General features: G+C 43.0%; 1 protein-coding gene across 2 annotated transcripts in view; it reads right to left on the reverse strand.

The window, feature by feature from the left end:
• Positions 1-3,531, reverse strand: part of NSMCE1 (NSE1 homolog, SMC5-SMC6 complex component) — a 35,268-nt gene extending 31,737 nt beyond the window's left edge. Inside the window, exon 1 of one of the 2 annotated variants that reach the window (XM_068565299.1) lies at positions 3,474-3,531. The gene's annotated coding sequence lies outside the window, so the exon portion shown is untranslated. Of the gene's footprint in view, positions 1-2,982; positions 3,313-3,473 lie in introns of those variants that run through there. The other variant, XM_068565300.1, reaches the window with a different exon arrangement.
• Positions 3,532-18,643: the final 15,112 nt, after the last annotated feature.

The following is an 18,643-nucleotide window of genomic DNA, read 5'->3' on the forward strand; positions in this document are numbered from 1 at the left end:
AAGTAAGTCAGAAAGAGAAAAACAAATACCGTATGCTAACACATACATATGGAATCTAAAAAACAAACAAAAAAAATGGTCATGAAGAAACCTAGGGGCAAGACGGGAATAAAGACGCAGACCTACTAGAGAATGGACTTGAGGACACGGGGAGGGGGAAGGGTAAGCTGGGACGAAGTGAGAGAGTGGCATGGACATATATACACTACCAAATGTAAAATAGACAGCTAGTGGGAAGCAGCTGCATAGCACAGGGAGATCAGCTCGGTGCTTTGTGACCACCTAGAGGGGTGGGATAGGGAGGGTGGGAGGGAGGGAGACGCAAGAGGGAGGGGATATGGGGATATATGTATATGTATAACTGATTCACTTTGTTATAAAAGCAGAAACTAACAAACCATTGTAAAGCAATTACACTCCAATAAAGATGTTTAAAAAAAAATGTCATATGTCAATAATATCTCAATAAAGCTGTGGCAGGAGAGAAAAACCAATCAGTGTGAGCCACCACATTAATAGAAAGGAGAAAAAGCATACAATCATCTTAATAGATGCAGAAAATATAGTTGATAAAATTCAACATTTGTTCATACTAAAAACTCTTTAACAAACTTGGAATAGAAGGAAACTTCTACAAAAACCCACAGCACACATAACACTTAAGGATGAAATGTTCAAAGCAATCACTTTAAATTCCAAATTGATCCAATGCAATTGAATCAGTACAATTCCAATCAAAATCCTCACAGGCTTTGTGTACATGTCTGTGTGTGATTTGACAAGATGGTTCTAAAATTTACATAGAAAATGTAAAGGCAAAGCAGCAAAGACATTCTTAGAGAAGATAAAGGCAGGAGGACTTGTCCTACCAGGTACCACGACTTATTATACAAGTAGAGTAATGAATAAAGCATGATAATGGTACAGAAATGGACAAATAAGGCCAATGGAACAGAACAGACAACTAAGAAATAGAAATGTATACATATATGGATACTTGATATGTTGAAGAAATGGAACTCCAGATCAAAGCAGACTTTTCAATGAAAGGTGCCAGAACAACCCATTATTCATATGTGAAAAAAAATAAAACTAGACCCTTACTTCACATTATGCACAAAACTCAATTCTTGAGGATTAAGGTCATAAGAAAGGAAACACAATAAAACTTTTAGACAACAATATAGGAGTATATCTTTATGACCCAAAGGTAGAGAAAGCAGAATTTCTTTAAAAGATATGAAAAGTACAAACCATAAAAGAATATACTGATAAATACGCTTTTGTTAAAATTAAGATCCTCTGTTCATCAAAAATACAGAAAGTGGGGGAGACAGAGACAGAGACAGAGACAGAGAGACAAAAGACAAGCTCAAACTGGAAGGTATCTGAAACACATTTAAGCCACACACAAAAGATTCAGAATATATAAAGAAATCTTACAAATCAGTAAGGGGAAGGCAATGTAAGAGAAAAATGAGCAAGAGAAAATTTATGAAGAGAATGCACAAATGACTAATAAATACATAAAGAAATGTTCAACGTCATCAGGCAAATGAGTATTAAAACCATAGTGATTATGTCTTACCTGTCACCAGAAAGGCATAAATTCTTAAGAATGGCTGAGGCTGAAACTTTCATCCACTGCTGGTAGAGTATAAGCCCTTATAACCACTTCAGACATTGATTTGATATCACTAAAAATCTGATATCCCCAGAAATCTACTATTAGGTATATACCTTACAGAAACTTCCACATTTACCCCAGGAAGTATGTTTATGAAGCATGATGTAATAGCAAAAATCTGGCAACAGTATAAGTGCCAATCAACTGAAGAACACCTACATAAAGACTTTATAATCATACCATGGAATTCAAAACAGCAATGAAGTAGAGCTACTCATAGTAACATGGATGCATCTCATAAATGTAATGTTATGTGCAAAAATCAAGTCACACAAAATATATATTCGGATCCCATTTATATAAAATCTAAAAACTAGCAAAACCGTACACTGCATTCATGAGAGATACATAGATACTAAAAAGTACAAGGAAAAACAAGGAAATGATAACACAATACTTAGGGCAGTAGTTATCTTTAGGGAGGGAAGAAAAGGATTCAGTGGAGGCTTTGAGGATATGACAATGTACTATTTCTTAACTTGGTGGTGTGTGGATGGGTGTTCACTGTGCTTTTGTTCTTCAAACTTATATCACACATTTTTATAGGTGGGTAACTTATCTTAATAAAAAAAAAAAAAGAAAATTATATAAGTATGTTAAGGAACAGCCAAAATAAATGTTAATAAGAAGGAGGTATAGAACAGTATACAATGCTATAATTTGGGGAAAAGGGGTGGGAAAATGAGGATGAAAGATACATATAGGCTTGTTTATGCAGAGAAGTCAGTTGTCTCTATGAAAGGAGGGTTGATGTATCACCATTCAAATAATTTAAAAATAGAAATGTTTGTGGAATAAGCAAATCTCAAACATAACTGTCTGTGCCAAGTGCTAGACACAGTATTAATGTTTCACATTCACAGTCTCATTTCATCCTCCCCAGAGCCTTATGAGGAAAGCATTACTGACCCCATTTTACAGATGAGGAAACTGAGGCTGAGAGGGCACAAGGCGACACAGCGTTAGTAATGGAGACAGGGAAGTGACCATACAAAAAGCAGGGTGAGGAACTGTGGCAGCCTCAGTCCGAATTAGTGAGAAATATGAGTGAACGATAAAATTATGATCCAGGTCCCTTATCTGCAATTCTCAAATCTCGAAAGTTCTCAAAACTAATCTTCTAAGTTTGAAAACCTGATCTGACCTAAGGTGAGACTATTTATGGTTGATGTTTACCCCCTTCGCGTAAATACGCACATATTTAGCTGTGAGAAAAGTAATGTATTTGATCACAAGACATCGCCCCAGACCCCGTTGAAGATACGACAGAACATATAATATATGCTCCATATTACCTTTCGAAAATCCGAGAAATTCGGGATTCTGAACACATCCAGCCTCAGGGCTTTAAAATAAGGGGCTGTGGACATGTACAAAGTAAGAAGTTCTGTACCCAAAATAGAGGGGAAGCACAGAGGCCGGCGAGACTAAGAGGGTGGTCAGTGAAGGCCCTATTTTACGTATTCAGTTTAGACAGAATTTCGTATTTTGCTTTTTCAACTAATATTATGATTTAAAGTATTTTTTCACCTAATATTACGTTTTTAAAATGTCTGCGTGTGATGGCCTAGCTTCCGGTCTACCTAGCTCTGCCGCCCCTCTCGGGGCCTCAGTTTCCCCATCAGGAATTGAGAAGCCCCAGCCCCCGGGCCCCGGAGCCACACTGCGGCACAGCACGCGGACCGACCCCCGGGGCCTGACCCCCACCGGCCGGCCGCCCCTCGCCTTCCTGAGCGGCCCTCTTCCTTCCCTGTCAGCCTCGCGCCCCCACGCCCCGATTACCCACCGCAGCGCCCAAGCGCAGCCCACACTGCCGGCGGCGAAGGCAAAAAGGCGGGTTCGGCCCCTCCCTCGGGGCGGGGCGAACGTGGACGCGGCGCTCCCATTGGTGATTGTAGCAGATTTGTCCCTCCCACCGGTGACTCACTTCCTGTTCTCTAGCCCGCGCCGTTGCCTTGGAGTCGCGGGATCCGTCAGTTAGGGCGGGAGTTAGCGCATCTAAGCGGCTCTCGGTACCTTATGGGAAAGGGCTTCCGCTTCTCGTCCTCCGCCTCCCGCTCGGCAGTGGCGCCGCGCGGCCCAAGAGAGGGAAGAGCAAGAGTGCTGTATGCCCTCCTCGATGGGGCGCGATTCCCATTCCCAGGACAAGTTAGTGCCCTGTCCCGGGCCTCAGTTTTCCCATCTGTAGAACTTACAGTGTGGCCTCATGGTCAAGAAAGAGGCCTCTGTTGTCTCATAGCGCGCGCTAGAATCCTGACTCTGTCGCTTACTAGTTGCCAGATCTCGGGCAAGTCACGGAGCTGCACTGAGCCTCAGGTTCTTCTTCTGTCTAGTAGGGATAATAATAGTCCCTATGAAATAGTGTGTTTGTGAGGTTTTAAGAGATAACGGCACATGGAAGTGCTAATTAAATGTTAGCTACTGTCCTACCTGGGCACTGTTGTGAGAAGTAAATGAAGTTATTAACAGAGGTGAACAGACTGTTTTGCGTCTCCAGGGCACTCATTTTACAAACGTTTGTATTCCAGTCCCTGCTCTGAGAGCTGGTCGTGCAGTCTAGCAGGGGCAACAGGTAACAGGTAACTAATTATAGACCAGTAGAAAGTGCAAGTGTCTATCCCTGTGATGATATCTTCAAGTCCCTACTTGGCCGGTTACCACTCCTGTGGTCTTGGACAACTTCTCAATCTCTCTGGTCCTCAGTTTTCTCATCTACTGCGGGAGGAAACCAGCAGAGTACTGTGGTTAAAAACTTGAGCTCTGGAGCTGGACTGTCTGGATTTGAAACCTGGTTCTTAAACTCAAAATCTCTGAGACCCAGGGCAAAGTACTGAAGCTCTCTGCCTCAGTTTGCTCCCTCTATAAAGCAGGATAATAATAGCACTTTGTTGATAGGATTGTTGTGAAGATTGAATGAGTTAATACATGCAAACCACTCAGAGGTGTGTCTGGCACATAGTAAATCCTCAATAAATGTGAACTTCCATTACTAATAAAGTACCTTATAAATTGTCCTAGGGGCAGTCGAATAAGAAAAGAACAGCCCTAATGAGACCATCCATGTTTTATTTACTCTGCACAGTTTTGGCAAACTTTCAATTCATAATCTACATTTAAAGTTGAGGCATTTCACGTAAAACCCTAGGGTATCTGACAGCTCTTGAAAAATGGGGCAATGTAGTGACAATCAGCCAGCATTCTCCCATGGCAGTGCTTGTTCGGAGCTTGGTAGAGACTACGCCCCTTCGTAATGAATTGTGTGCTTTCCTGGTGTGTGTGGAGAAATAAAAACTGAGCACCATGAGTAGAAAACGCTGGGGACGTTTCAGGATCAAAGGGACAAGAAAGAAGGTAGAAAGACAAGAAAGAGATTCAAGACAGAGTGGTATCAGGGGCAAAATAGGTAGGAGAGAGTTTTGAGAAGCAGGGAGTGGTCGGGATCTTCAGCGCTCTGGAGAGGGCAAGAAAGATGTGACCCGAGTTTAGAGTCTGATGGCCAGTTAGAGCCCATAGAGAGGGGAAGAAGCTAGGCTGGCCTCCAATAGGAGTGGATGCAGGGAAGCTGAGGTCGGGGGTGCTGACTACTTTTGGGAAGGATGGTTTGGGAAGGGGAGACACAGGAGCAGAGGGAAAAAGTAGAATAAAAACAGGGGAGACAAGAGAGGATGGAGTCAAGGACATACGGAGACAGGATTACTTTTACCCTAAGGAGGAAGAGAGACGCTCTGAAACAGAAGGAAAGGAAGTGAAAATGTTTAAATAAAGGCTCACCCCTGATGTATTCTATTTTCTCCATAACTTAGCAAACTATCATTCTGCTGAATAAAGGGGCTGGGGAGATGCTAGGGGACTTGAGAGGAGTCAAAAGGTTTGGAACAGAGGCCGAAGGGAATGCAAAAGTGAGGTTCCAGCAAAGGTTGAAACCTTAAATGTGTAGACAGGACAGTCGCTTACCCGATTCCCCTCCCCCCACACACACACAATCTCCCGTTCGTGTGTCAGGGGCCTCAGAGCAAAAGCTTAGTGTGGGTTCATCCTGGGGTGGGTCTTGGTTGGGCATATGCCACTGACTCTAGAAGGCAAAGCAACTGGAGAGCGTTGGTGGGAGGGCCTTTGAAGTGATCCACCATGATGGGCAGGCAGAGGGAGGGAGGAGGGAAAGTGCTGAGAAATTGACATGGAGGGTACTGCAACCAGAGACCTCAGTGAGGCAAGTTGGGTTCAGGAGGAGCAAGTAGGGAGTAAGGATTAGAGTTCATGATGAGGGAGTGAGTAACCCACCACTGGGTGACTGTCCTGTCTCAGCATAACTCCATCCTCAGAAGACAGCCCATGCTATGGCTGACTCATTGAGTATCTAATAGGACCTTTGCGTTGTCAGGCATTGGACTGTCTGCTACAGGACAACTCTGACAGTTCAAGCATTGCTTCTGAAAGTTGACCCTAAAAGGTACAAGAGCTACATGTCTGTAAATGTGTTGTATCAAAGGGAGGTGACTGAGGGCTTGGCTAAAGAGGAAGGTTGGGGCCAAATCATAGGCTAAGGCAGTGGGTCTTTAACCCGAGGACCACAGAAGCTATCAGAGAGGAAGTGATGAGAACAGTTTTGTATTTTAGACAAAGAACATTAGCACACCTGTTCGTGTCAAACACAGTTGAAACATTTATAGAAATTGGCTATGCGCTGGCCCACAAAGGAAGCTTAAATTCCAAAGAATCTACAGACTGTATTCACAAACCGCAACAAAGTAAAATTAAAAATCAAAAACAAAAAGAGAGCCAAAAAGAAACCTATTCAACTCACAAGAATACACCTTAAATTAGTAACTGCAGTTGCTTCTCAGGAGGGGACCAGCAAGACAAAGTGATTTGTTTTTTATCACGTGCATCTTTTACTTATGAAAAGTAAAATTGAAAATTATCAGCATACACTTTGAGTTTTATTTCTTAAGCTGGGTATTCATTATTTTTAAATATCTTTTTGTATTTTGAAAGATTTTATAATACATTTTTAAAGGAAAAACAACAGGGACTTCCCTGGTGGCGCAGTGGTTAAGAATCCGCCTGCCAGGGCTTCCCTGGTGGCGCAGTGGTTGAGAATCTGCCTGCCAATGCAGGGGACACGGGTTCAAGCCCTGGTCTGGGAAGATCCCACATGCCGTGGAGCAACTAGGCCCATGAGCCACAACTACTGAGCCTGCGCGTCTGGAGCCTGTGCTCTGTAACAAGAGAGGCCGCGACAGTGAGAGGCCCACGCGCTGTGATGAAGAGTGGCCCCCGCTTGCCGCAACTAGAGAAAGCCCTCGCACAGAAACGGAGACCCAACACAGCCAAAAATTAATTAATTAATAATTAAAAAAAAAGAATCCGCCTGCCAATGCAGGGGACACGGGTTCGAGCCCTGGTCCGGAAGATCACACATGCTGCAGAGCAACTAAGCCCATGCGCCACAACTACTGAGCCTGCACTCTAGAGCCCACGAGCCACAACTACTGAGCCTGCGTGCCACAACTACTGAAGCCCATGCGCCTAGAGCCCGTGCTCCGCAACAAGAGAAGCCACCGCAATGAGAAGCCCGCACACCGCAATGAAGAGTAGCCCCCTCTCTCTTCAACTAGAGAAAGGCTGCGCGCAGCAATGAAGACCCAATGCAGCCAAAAATTTAAATTAATTAATTAATTTTAAAAAGAGAAAGAAAAAGAACATACATTTGGTAACTGAAGAATACACACGGCTTGAAAAGAAAACCAATAAAAAAATTATAAAATATTTAGAAATGAATGACAATAAAAGCCTGACATAAAACTTGTGAGACATAAAACTTGTGGGATCTAACTAAAACAACAATTAGAGGAGGGATTTATAGCCTTAAGGGTACTTATTACAAAGAAAGAAAACAAAATTTAAGTGTTGCATTTAAGAGGTAGAAAAATAAAAACCAAAGAGACAACAAAAGGGAAAGCAATTCTTTAAAAGCAAAATGAAGTTGATTATGGAAACCAAAACCCGATGTTCTGTTAAAGACAAATAAAATTGACAAACTCCTAATAAGACTGATCAAGAAAATGATACACATAGGCAATGTTATAAATGGCAGAGGAGACACCAGATAGAGTAAAAATGTTAGAAAACATCAGAGAACACAATGAACAACTTTATGCCAATACATTTGAAAACCTAGATAAAAGGGGTAATTTTTGACAAAAATACAAATTACAAAACTTGGTCCAAAAAGAAGAGACGTAGATGAACAATCATCAATGAACTTGAAAAGGTAGTATAGAAGACTGGCTCCAACTGCCAAAATGCCTAGACCGAAATAGTTTTACTGGAGTGATACACAAAAAATGAGAAAAACAAAAAACAGAACAAAACTGTATTACACAAACTGCCCTGGAATGTGAACAAGATAGAGTAGTCGATCCAACACATTCTATGAGGCTAGTCTAAACTTGATACCAAAATGAGAACAGCAGAGTTAAAGAAAATGTCAGCTCCATCTATATTACAAACATGGTTGCAAAAACTGAGTCTCCCAGTGTATCTTCCAGAAGAGGAAATTCAAATGGCTGCAAAATGTGTAGAAAGATGTTCAACCTTATTATTACTTGGAAATAAAAACAAAGAGATACCGATTTTCCCCCATAAGAATGACAAAACGTTGCCAAGGGTGAGAGGAGACCAGTATTCTGGTACGTATATGGTGGAGTTGTAAATATTATAGCTGCTCTGGAGAGCAATTTGGCGTTACTGAAATAGAAAAAGCTCATCTATCAGCTCCACTTCTAGGAAATTAACTGGAGAAAACTTCCCTTGTGCTCTTGAGGAGGTTTGCTGCCACAGTGTTGGCAATAGAGGGAAAAAAAGAAAACATCTTTAATAGGGAAATGAAAAAGCAAAATATTCACGTGCAATAGATAATTGTGTAACATTAAAAAGGATGAATTGACTCACAAGTGTTTCCGCGGATGAATCTTAAAAGCATAGAATGGAGTGGGAAAAAAGCAAGATACAGAAGGATGCAACAGGATTACCATTTATGCAAAATTGATGAAATGCATAACGGGAATAGTTTATATTTCCAATAGATAAATATATGCATATAAAAGTATTTTCTTTTTAAGGATTGGAAATATTGTCACAAAACTGTAACTAGAGGGCCTCTAGGAAGGGGGAAGGGGTGTGGGATGAGGTAGAAAATAAAGAAGTCTTGAGGTTTATCTGTAATATGATAATCTTAAAATAGTAAAACCACATATTCATATAGAGTTTGTATAATTTTCCAAACATCCCCTTTAAAAAAGGGGATAGAGGTAAATGTGCCAAAATCTTAACAGTGGTTAATGTTGGATGGTGGGAAAATGGATGACTGTCATTTTTTTCTCTTTCACTTTTCTGTATTTATTTTTAATTTCTAATAGGAAGAGTGAAAATAAGAAGAAGAATGAAAACCACATTTTAATTTTTTAAAGTACATGGCAATAAATGGAGAAGAAAGTAGAAAGGTTAAACCCTTTTCATTTTTTCATGACAGTCCTCTTTAGCATCTATTACTCACATAATTTGGGGATTCATTACATTTGAAGTTTGATCCGGTGGAGGAAATGGGTATGAATTTGTGGAGCAGAAAGGGAAAGTGATTCCCCTCTACTCATCCCTTATGTTAGAAGGATGGAGACAGCCCCCAAAGGTCAGCTTTAAAAACGATCCCTATTTAGAGTCCAACAGTGGACTGAGAAATGTGCATGCTGCAGGGCAGTGTAGACTGTTCAATCTTCATAAAGGGCAATTTGGCTGTGCCCATGACGAGCCTAGACATATCATGTTCTTTGACCTCATAAGTCCACTTCTAGGAATCTGAAGACATAATCAGAGACTCACACAAAGGTTAATGTACAAAGAAGTACATCATAGCCTTAATTCCATCAGAGGAAAATGGCAACAATTTAAATGTCTCCATATAATTAAAAAGGAGAATGGTTGGCATAAGTTAAAATTCTGCAGAACATTATGCAGCCTGAAAATCATGTTTTCAAAGAATACTTGAGGTCAGAAAAAAACCATAATGCAGAATATTTTCAGAGAAAGAGAAAACTAGAGAACTAGAAGAATATATACTAAAATATTATCGATGGATATCCCTCATTGGGGGGATTACAGGTAAATTTTTTTTCATGTCACTTTCTTATATTTTCCAACTTTTCTCGAAAAGCATGTCTTATATTCATGAGAAATATTATTTTTCAAAATAGAGTCTGTGATCATGAAGATTTTAGATATAATGAAATTGACACTATAAAAATTGGGATATAGTTACAGCCATACTTATCTAGCATCATCCAAGATTTGTTATACAGAAAGGAATTTTCCGTACAACTAGATTATCCCTTTACACACTAACATTTTAAAAGTTTTCTATTTTCTGTATTAATAATTCTAAAATACTTATCTGCCGTTTTAAGCCAATAATGACTTTTCTTGATGAGTACAGGGAAGTCTTTGAGGACAATTACTACTTCTAGGGCTTCTTGCCTTTGCATGAAATACCCCAAGTTTGTAATTGTAGCATCAGCTTTTTACAGTATTTCCATCTTCTTCCCTCTGTCAAGCTACCAGCAGTCCTAATCTCTTCTTGTAACTGCCTTCTTTTAACGTCCCCTGGCCTGAGCAAATAAATGTTGGAAAAGTGGCAAATAATAATAATAAAGCTAAATATTAGTAAAATGAACACATTTAGAATTAGATACACCTATTTTCTCAGGCCTCTGTTTTGCCTGTGTCTGTGCTCTCAACTATTTTCTAAAGAGTGAAATTACGAGAGAAGTGATTTTCAGATAAGATTCAAGGTCATAGTGATTTCCTAACTGACTTCAAAAGAAAACTTATCAAAGGTTGAATTCAGGGCAAGCTGATCAAAACTCCAAATTCAGTGTGGTCTCAAGTAGGCCTTTTAAGAGCTCTTGAATTGCAGTGACGGTTCTGATCACATAAGGAACATTCTACATTTGCTCTTCCAAGGTGGTCCATGTACTAGCGCGTCAGCATCACCTGGGAGCTTGTGGGACATCTCACAGGATGAGTCTGAGGCCCCACCCTGACCTACTGGAGCAGAATCTGCATTTTAACAAGATCCCCAGCTGAATCGCAAGCACGTCAAAGTTGGAGCAGGACTGATTTAGAAAACACTTAAATTTATTCACACGTCCCATGGCGCATGCTCTTACAGGTTATTCCAACAAAAGCATTTTCTCTCTCTTCTCTCTCTCTTTCTCACTGGGAACAGGTTGTAAATCATTTTCACTTTACATGTGTTTCTTTTAAAAGGAAGAAAAGTGGAGAATTCCTTCTTCTCCATGGTTCTTCCTCATGGGTTCAGCAACTTCTTGGGACACTTTTATTCTGATTTGAAAATTATTAATTCCTTTGGGAATGATAGACAAATATTTCCAAATTGCTGCTTCTCTCTTTGTCCACAATACAAGGTTAAACATCAGGATTGGGGGAGGGGTGGGATGGGGAGATGAAAAACTAAAAACCCTACATATAGTATCTGTCATGAATTAAGAGCTTAGTGAATATTATTTTTGTTCTGATGTTTCAAAAGTATTTTGTTCTTTAGCATTTAATAAATTTTTGAAGTTATGAATCAATTATAATATGATTGAAAACATATATATACATATATATTGCCACCATCATCATAAAAATGGAGGTAAAATCATGTTTTTAATCTCTTAATTAAAACTCACTTGAAAATAGATTTGGAAGCCAAGACTGAAAAGAATGTATCTAGTTGACTCATCACACTTTTCATTTTCATTCAACTTTTGCATTCATCCTAACAAATAATTGTTGAGAGCTTTATAAGTGTACGGCAGTGTGGTAGCATGCAAAGATGAAATCTTGGTAGTCCCTAGTCAGGTTGATTAAAAAATATATAGCTGATTAAAAAAATAAGATAGATGCACATTAGTAAGTATAATCAAAGAAGGAACTGCTAAGTGCTGTAGAGTTTATCAGTTAAGCTATTTTACCATAAGAAACTGACTCTGGGAACTTAAGCAAAAAAAAGAAATTGTTGTAAGGATATCGGGTGTATATTACTCAGGCTAGGCTAGGCTATGGTGCTGTAACAAACATCCCCCAAATCATTATTTCTAGGTCATGCTACCTAGCCCTTGTGTGTCAGCAGAGGTTCTTCTCTGCACTCACTCAGGGCCTCAGATTAACAGAGGCTCCACGATCCTGTAGCCACATCACCTGAAACACGTAGCCTCCTCGGTAATCATGCAGGGGTCTCTAGAGACTAGAGATTTGCACAGGGGTTTTTTACTGCCTCAGCCTGAAAGTGACATGTCATTTCTACTCTACTGTCATCTGTCAGAACTAGTCACAGGGTCTGCCCTAACTGCAAGGGACTGGAAAATGTAAGGGGAAAATGGAATAATTGGTGATCTTACTGTCTCTGCTACAAGTGGGTTCAGAGACTCAAAGAGAAAGCTGAAGAATCAACTCTTGCACTGAACAGGGATGAGAGCAGCTTGGGGGACCCAGCTGGCAGAAGCTGTGAGGATGCAGTCAGGCTGCCATCCCTTTGGGGTTTCATGTCACCCATCTCAGGATTTGTACCGGAGGGAGAGAGCAGCTGATTGGCCCCAGTCAGGTTTTACGTCCCACCCAAGGCAGAGATGAGTGGACAACTTGATTGACAGTTTCACCAAAAAGGAAGGAGGGATCATCCGTCCAAACAAAATTGGTGCGCTGTTACAGTAGAAAGGGAGGGTGCATGCAGGTGGGCAAAAACACACACCTGCTCCAGAGCTGATCCAAATACCCAAGTATTCAGGGTTGACATAATCGAGAAGGTTTTAAAGAGGTGACATTCAAGATGAGCCTTGAGGATGGGATAAACGTGATGAGGAGGAAACCTAATCTAGGCAAAGTGTGGATGCAGCAGTAGTATCATCTGCAAGAAAGAGGAGACTAGTTGATTCTGACTAGAAGAAGTGAGTTTCAGCTACTTTTTCACCCCATCTTGCCAGCTTGTCTTTGCTCCACTGGCTGTCAGTTCAGGGGACACAAGCGGGTGGGGCCTGGCGGGAATGGCTCACCCTCCAACACGAGTTGGGCGCCTTGGTCTTCTGTGTTGACTGAGATTCTCAGCTCTCCTCCACGTGGCCTTTCCTGGGGTTCACTTACACTGCCTCAGGCGCAGTGGTCTCAGTGTGGTTGGATTGCTTATCCGGTGGCTTAGGGCTACTGAGGATGTAACAGTGGGATCTGCTGGGTCGTCTTGACCCAGACTGACATAGCATCAGGCCCTCTGCTATCGAAGAATTAAAGTATTTGACAGGACCTGTGCAGATTCAGAGTGGGAGGGGGCTGCACAAGATTGTGGATCCTGGGAGACAGGCTCCATTGGGGGCCATCTTTGGAGACCAGCTACCATGGAGGACGTACCTGCTCTTGGCCTTCTTACTCCCAGCCTCCAGCATAAGGTATGTGGTGAGAAGTGGGTAACATTGCAAGAAAGATAAGTGCAGAGTGAGGCTGTCTAGGCATCAAATGTCAGCCTAAAGAGTTCAAACTTCTAAAACATAAATAAGGGAATTCCCTGGCGGTTCAGCGGTTAGGACTCAGCGCTTTCACTGCTGTGGGCCCGGGCTCAATCCCTGGTCGGGGAACTAAGATCCCACAAGCCACACGGCATGGCCAAAAATATTAAATTAAATAAAATAATCAAAAATAAAACATAAATGACAATGATGCTGCTGGTTGGGGAGAGGGGGCGGGGCGAGCAGAGGTCCTTCTCTTCATGGGCCTCTTTCCAGGTTTCCCCTGTATGTCTTATTGGTCAAAACTGAATCATATCACCACCTCTTGGTGCAAAGGAGACCAGGAAAGTGAGAATCTGTCAAAGAGCATTAGGACTGCTGTTTCTGGCTTCAGTCAATCATGATTCATTCTTTAGGCATGGGCCATGGCAGCTTGAATGAAGTGAGAGAGAAGAAGGGGTGCTGGGTAGGCTATAATACAGGGGCTACCACCAGCAACAAAAAGCAATTTGTTGCTTTAGTTCGTATGAGAGGGAGTTAGGGCCTGGACCAGGGCAGAAGCAGCAGGGAGAGGGAAATAGGGCAGATGTGAAAATGAATCCAGGAGTGGAGTGGGCAGACCATGGTGGCTTACGGCTGTCTTTCATGAGAGAGAAGGGGAAAGAGAGAGACCGACAGACAGGGGGAGGTCAAAGATGGCGACATCATTTCCAGCTTGCTTAGTTGGATGGCGACACCATTAACTGAGGCTGAGAACACAGAAGGAGAAGTAAAGCTGGAGAAAGATGATGAGTTGGTCTTAGGCGTGGAGTTTGAGAGGTCTGAGAGATAGCAACAGGGGAAACGCACACAAGATGGGGGTCGTGAAACACTGGGACATGGAGGACAGGCAGGGCCAGATGTAGAGACAGAGAATTATCAACATAGAGCTGTGGTCAAAACCACACTATCAATCAAATTATGTCTCTGTTTATACAAGAATGCACATCTCAATACTCATAGAGCTTCCTTCTGGGAAGAAGGATCGGGAGGGTCAGGGGTGGGGGAGTAGATCCAGGGGAAAACATTCACTGACTTTACATCCTTATGCATCCTTGAAGCTTTGATCACAGGCACGTATCTGATAAGGGAAAAGTAAGTTTGTAAACGAGCTGAACAAGGAGAGTGCTACAGGAAAAAGAAGAGGACGTGGTGAACGATCCCATTTAGAGGGCAGGATGAAAGGAAAGAGAAAAAGGTGATTAGAGAGTCTGTGTGGAATCTTATGAATCAACACAGGAGAACATTTGAGGAAGAATGGGCAGCTGCAGAGGTGGGGGAGACTGCGTGGGACCTGGAAAAAGCAGGCCTTTGTGTTGAAGCTGCCATTGTTGACCCTAGAAAGTTCTGTAAGTGTGGAGTTGAAATACGGTCACATACACAGAACTGTGGTGACATAAGGAGAGAACACGGCAGCTCAAGAAAGTGCGGGAGACAAGTGCTGCCACAGAAATGATATTTCTTAACTACAGGAGACCTATCACATCCTTAAAATGTATGATCCCACCCCTCCTCAAATATTTTAGCTAGTTTTTGACCTATGGGACTCCCACACCAAGTGTTAGGTGTTGATGAACCTGTACAAGGCACACACCAGTTATTGCTGTAACATCCTGCATCACCATGGGACCGGTAGTTGTTGTGGTGTAAATAGGTTGTGCATTTGTCTTTCCCACGAAATTTTTTCTAGCCACAAAATTAACCAGAAACAAGAGAAACATAACCCCTGTCTCCCCACCGACCCTTTTTCTCAGCAAAAAAGAGACAAAGTTTCCAATACAATAAAATGAATAACGTTCGGAAACTAAGTTAGAAATACTGTCATAACAAGGTGATGATAGGTAATGGTTTCTTTGCCAGCCCATGACAGGCCGACCCCCATGTTACAATTCTGATTATGGGACGCCCCCAGATTAAATGAACAAGGCTGTGTGATCCAATTGAGCACAAACCAAGCCCGAGGAATCTGGATTATTCACTTGTGAGTGATCCCTCCCTTCCTTCTGTATTTTCTTTTGCTGTGCGTTCACCCACTCTCCTGTGGACACACTGTAGAACTGCCCATGAGGCCAACACACGTACTAGTGGACCAAGAAGCATTACCCATCTATGACCTCGGTTGGCAGTCAGCTCTTGTGCTAATGTGAATCTGGGTGGGGGAGTGGAGGCTGGAGAGTAGGGGGTGTTCGTTGAAAGGCCACTTACCAGGGCCCCAGGAGTCCAGGATTTCCATCCTGGCACTGTCACTTCCTTTCAACAGTTACTGAGCATAAATTTCTGTAATAACATATTCAATGGGGCTTCCCTGGTGGTGCAGTGGTTAAGAATCCGCCTGCCAATGCAGGGGACACGGGTTCGAGCCCTGGTCCGGGAAGATCCCACATGCCGCAGAGCAGCTAAGCCCGTGCACCACAACTACTGAGCCCGCGTGCCACAACTACTGAAGCCCGCGCGCCTAGAGCCCATGCTCCGCAACAAGAGAAGCCACCGCAGTGAGAAGCCCGCGCACCGCAACCAAGAGTAGTCCCCGCTCGCTGCAGCTAGAGAAAGCCCGTGCACAGCAACGAAGACCCAACACAGCCAAAAATAAATAAATAAAAAATAAATTTAAAAAACATATTCAGTGGAATACTTTCAGCTGCTAATACCAGAATCCCCAACTCAAAGTAGCCCTCATAATAAGGACATTTCAGATCCAATCTAACAAAGTGTTCTAAGATAGGAAGTTCCAAGGTTGGGGCAGCAACTCAACAATGTCATGGGGCTTCCCTGGTGGCGCAGTGGTTAAGAATCCGCCTGCCAATGCAGGGGAGACGGGTTCAATTCCTGGTCTGGGAAGATCCCACATGCCATGGAGCAACTAAGCCCATGAGCCACAACTACTGAGCCTGCGCTCTAGAGCCCGCGAGCCACAACTACTGAAGCCCCCGCACCTAGAGCCCATGCCCCGCAACAAGAGAAGCCACTGCAATGAGAAGCCCATGCACCGCAACCAAGAGTAGCCCCAGCTCGCCGCAAATAGAGAAAGCCCATGCACAGCAACGAAGACCCAACTCAGCCAAAAATAAATAAATAAATAAATAAATAAATAAATAAATAAATAAATTTTTTCAAAAACGTCATCAAGGCCCCTGACCCTTGCATCTTTCTGCTCTGACATTTTCAGCATGTTGACTTTTATCCTTACCTCTGCCCTCATGGTCACAAGATGGCTGCCACAGCTCCAAGCATCACCTCTCTCTGTGATAGTGTCCAAGGTCTCTATCTCTCTGTCTATTTATCAGAGAGGAAAATCTTTCCCAGAAGCCTCTTGCACACTTTTGTTCAAGTCCTGTTGCCCAAGATTGGGGCACAGGCGCCTGCCCCGGCTGCAGGCAAGTCTGGGAAGATGAGTACTTTGCACTTTCAGTCTCTAATGTGGAAAAAAAGAAGCTGGGAATGACTGTTGGGTAGGCAACCAAACATCCACAACAAGTAACAATAATAAGAATAACAAGTAATAATAGCAGGTAATATTAATTGAGTTGTTGGTACACGACAGGCACTGTTCTAAGGAATTAATATGCATTACCTTTGTTCATACCAACCAAACTACTATGAGATTGGTCCCATTTTACTGAGGCTCAGAGAAGTTTAAAAAACTTGCCTCAGTGGCACAATTAGAAAGCCCACTCTTGAGCGTTTGGAGACCAAGGTCAGTGAGACTGTTCTTGACCTCAGAAGACTCACAGTTCAGAGAAAGGTCCAGGCCAGGAAATAAATCACTGTAACGTGGTGAGGTAGGTGCTGATAGATGTGTAACAGTTAGTAAGAAACTGTCTGGCCTCGGTATCCCTTGCCCCCTCCCCTAGGCAAGCAAGACCATGCTGTGTTTCCAGTGAAAACTCCCAGGGAAGAAGGGAACAGAGGGAAGAGCTTGGGGGAGATGGGCAGAAGCAGCGAGTTCCTCAAACTGGGAGGCGGGGGTGCGGGCATTTTGGGATTGTGTGACAATGCCATGCTGCCTCATGGTGCCCAGGGAGGTGACAGGATCCCAATTTGAATGACTACATGATGCTATGAGGGGAAGCTTCACCCAGCCACTGCCAGACACTCGTGCCCCAGCTGGGAGGGACCTGGGAGGACACCCACCTTCCAGGGCCTGGCAGGATTGGACAATAGCCTCTCTGTGGTGCCTTTTGTAGATCAGAGCCCAGAGGGTTCTCCGTAAGTGTCTACACTGCATACATGCCTCCACCCTCTGTCTCAACCTGGAGGCTGGGAGAGTCTAAGCAACTACTTAGAGTAATTTGTTGTACTCTGGGGCATGAGGTCTTGGCAGCAGACAACTTTATTTGGAACAACAAATTCCTGTGGCGTTTTGTTCATCCAAAGAGAGAGCCAGCTTTACTTTACAGCTGCACGCGCAGATAGATGGAAATGCCAAAAAAGGAATCACTGCCTCTGCTGTAGGAGAAGGAATCCAGAAAAATCGCCACAGAAGAGGTGCAGGGTACTGAAGGACGAATAGGAGTTTCACCAGAGGAACAAGAGAGGGAAAAAATTCTATGCAAAGGCAAAGAGGTATGAAAGGCATTGCTCCTCTTCGGGACTGTGAATATTCTGAGCGTTGGGCAAATGGCGCAGAGCTCAGGTGATGACTCTGAGAACGAAGACACCAGGGTTTTATCTTGAGCTCCAAGACCATGGGTAGGTAAGCCCAGCTCTTAAAATTGCAGAAATGACTTTGAATGAGGGTTTCCAAACTTGCACTTTTAAGTAGAAGAACATTTTTTTAATGCATGAACCCCTCTACAAGTTGAAATTAACTGTAACTCCAATATCAAAATCAGATATAATAGAGATACATTTTTCCTTGACCACAACTGTCTTGAAGTTAGGAAACATGATTTTACTAATAAATTAAATTAAGCCTGACCCTGTATGCCCAGTGACGAGGCTGGTGAGAAAGCTAATCTCTGTCAGAATGGGAGAACTTTTTCCCATCCGGAGTCGAGTGCAAATCCAAGGTCCGATCCAGTCCAGATGGTGGATGAGAGCCTTGTGGTTTTCACCCACACAGATGACTTCGAGAACGCTGACTGCCTTCTGTTGCCACCTCAAGCTGGCTCTCTGATGCAGGAGACAGGATTCTGTCCATGGTCCAGCTTCCCTGGGGACAGCAGGCAGCCATTTCCCTCTGAACTGAGCACAGGCTCCAGCTACTGCCCAGGACCTCCAACTGGCCCTGGTCCCAGAGTGGAGAACTCACCCAGCTCTGCTCACTTCTGGAGGCCCCAATCTCCCCAGGCTCTCTCAGGCTAAACTCTAAGTGCCTTAACCTGGTCTACAGCAGTGTTTTTCAAACTGCAGGTCACGACCA

Source organism: Eschrichtius robustus, chromosome 16, assembly GCF_028021215.1.
Source record: "Eschrichtius robustus isolate mEscRob2 chromosome 16, mEscRob2.pri, whole genome shotgun sequence".
NCBI lineage: Eukaryota > Metazoa > Chordata > Mammalia > Artiodactyla > Eschrichtiidae > Eschrichtius > Eschrichtius robustus.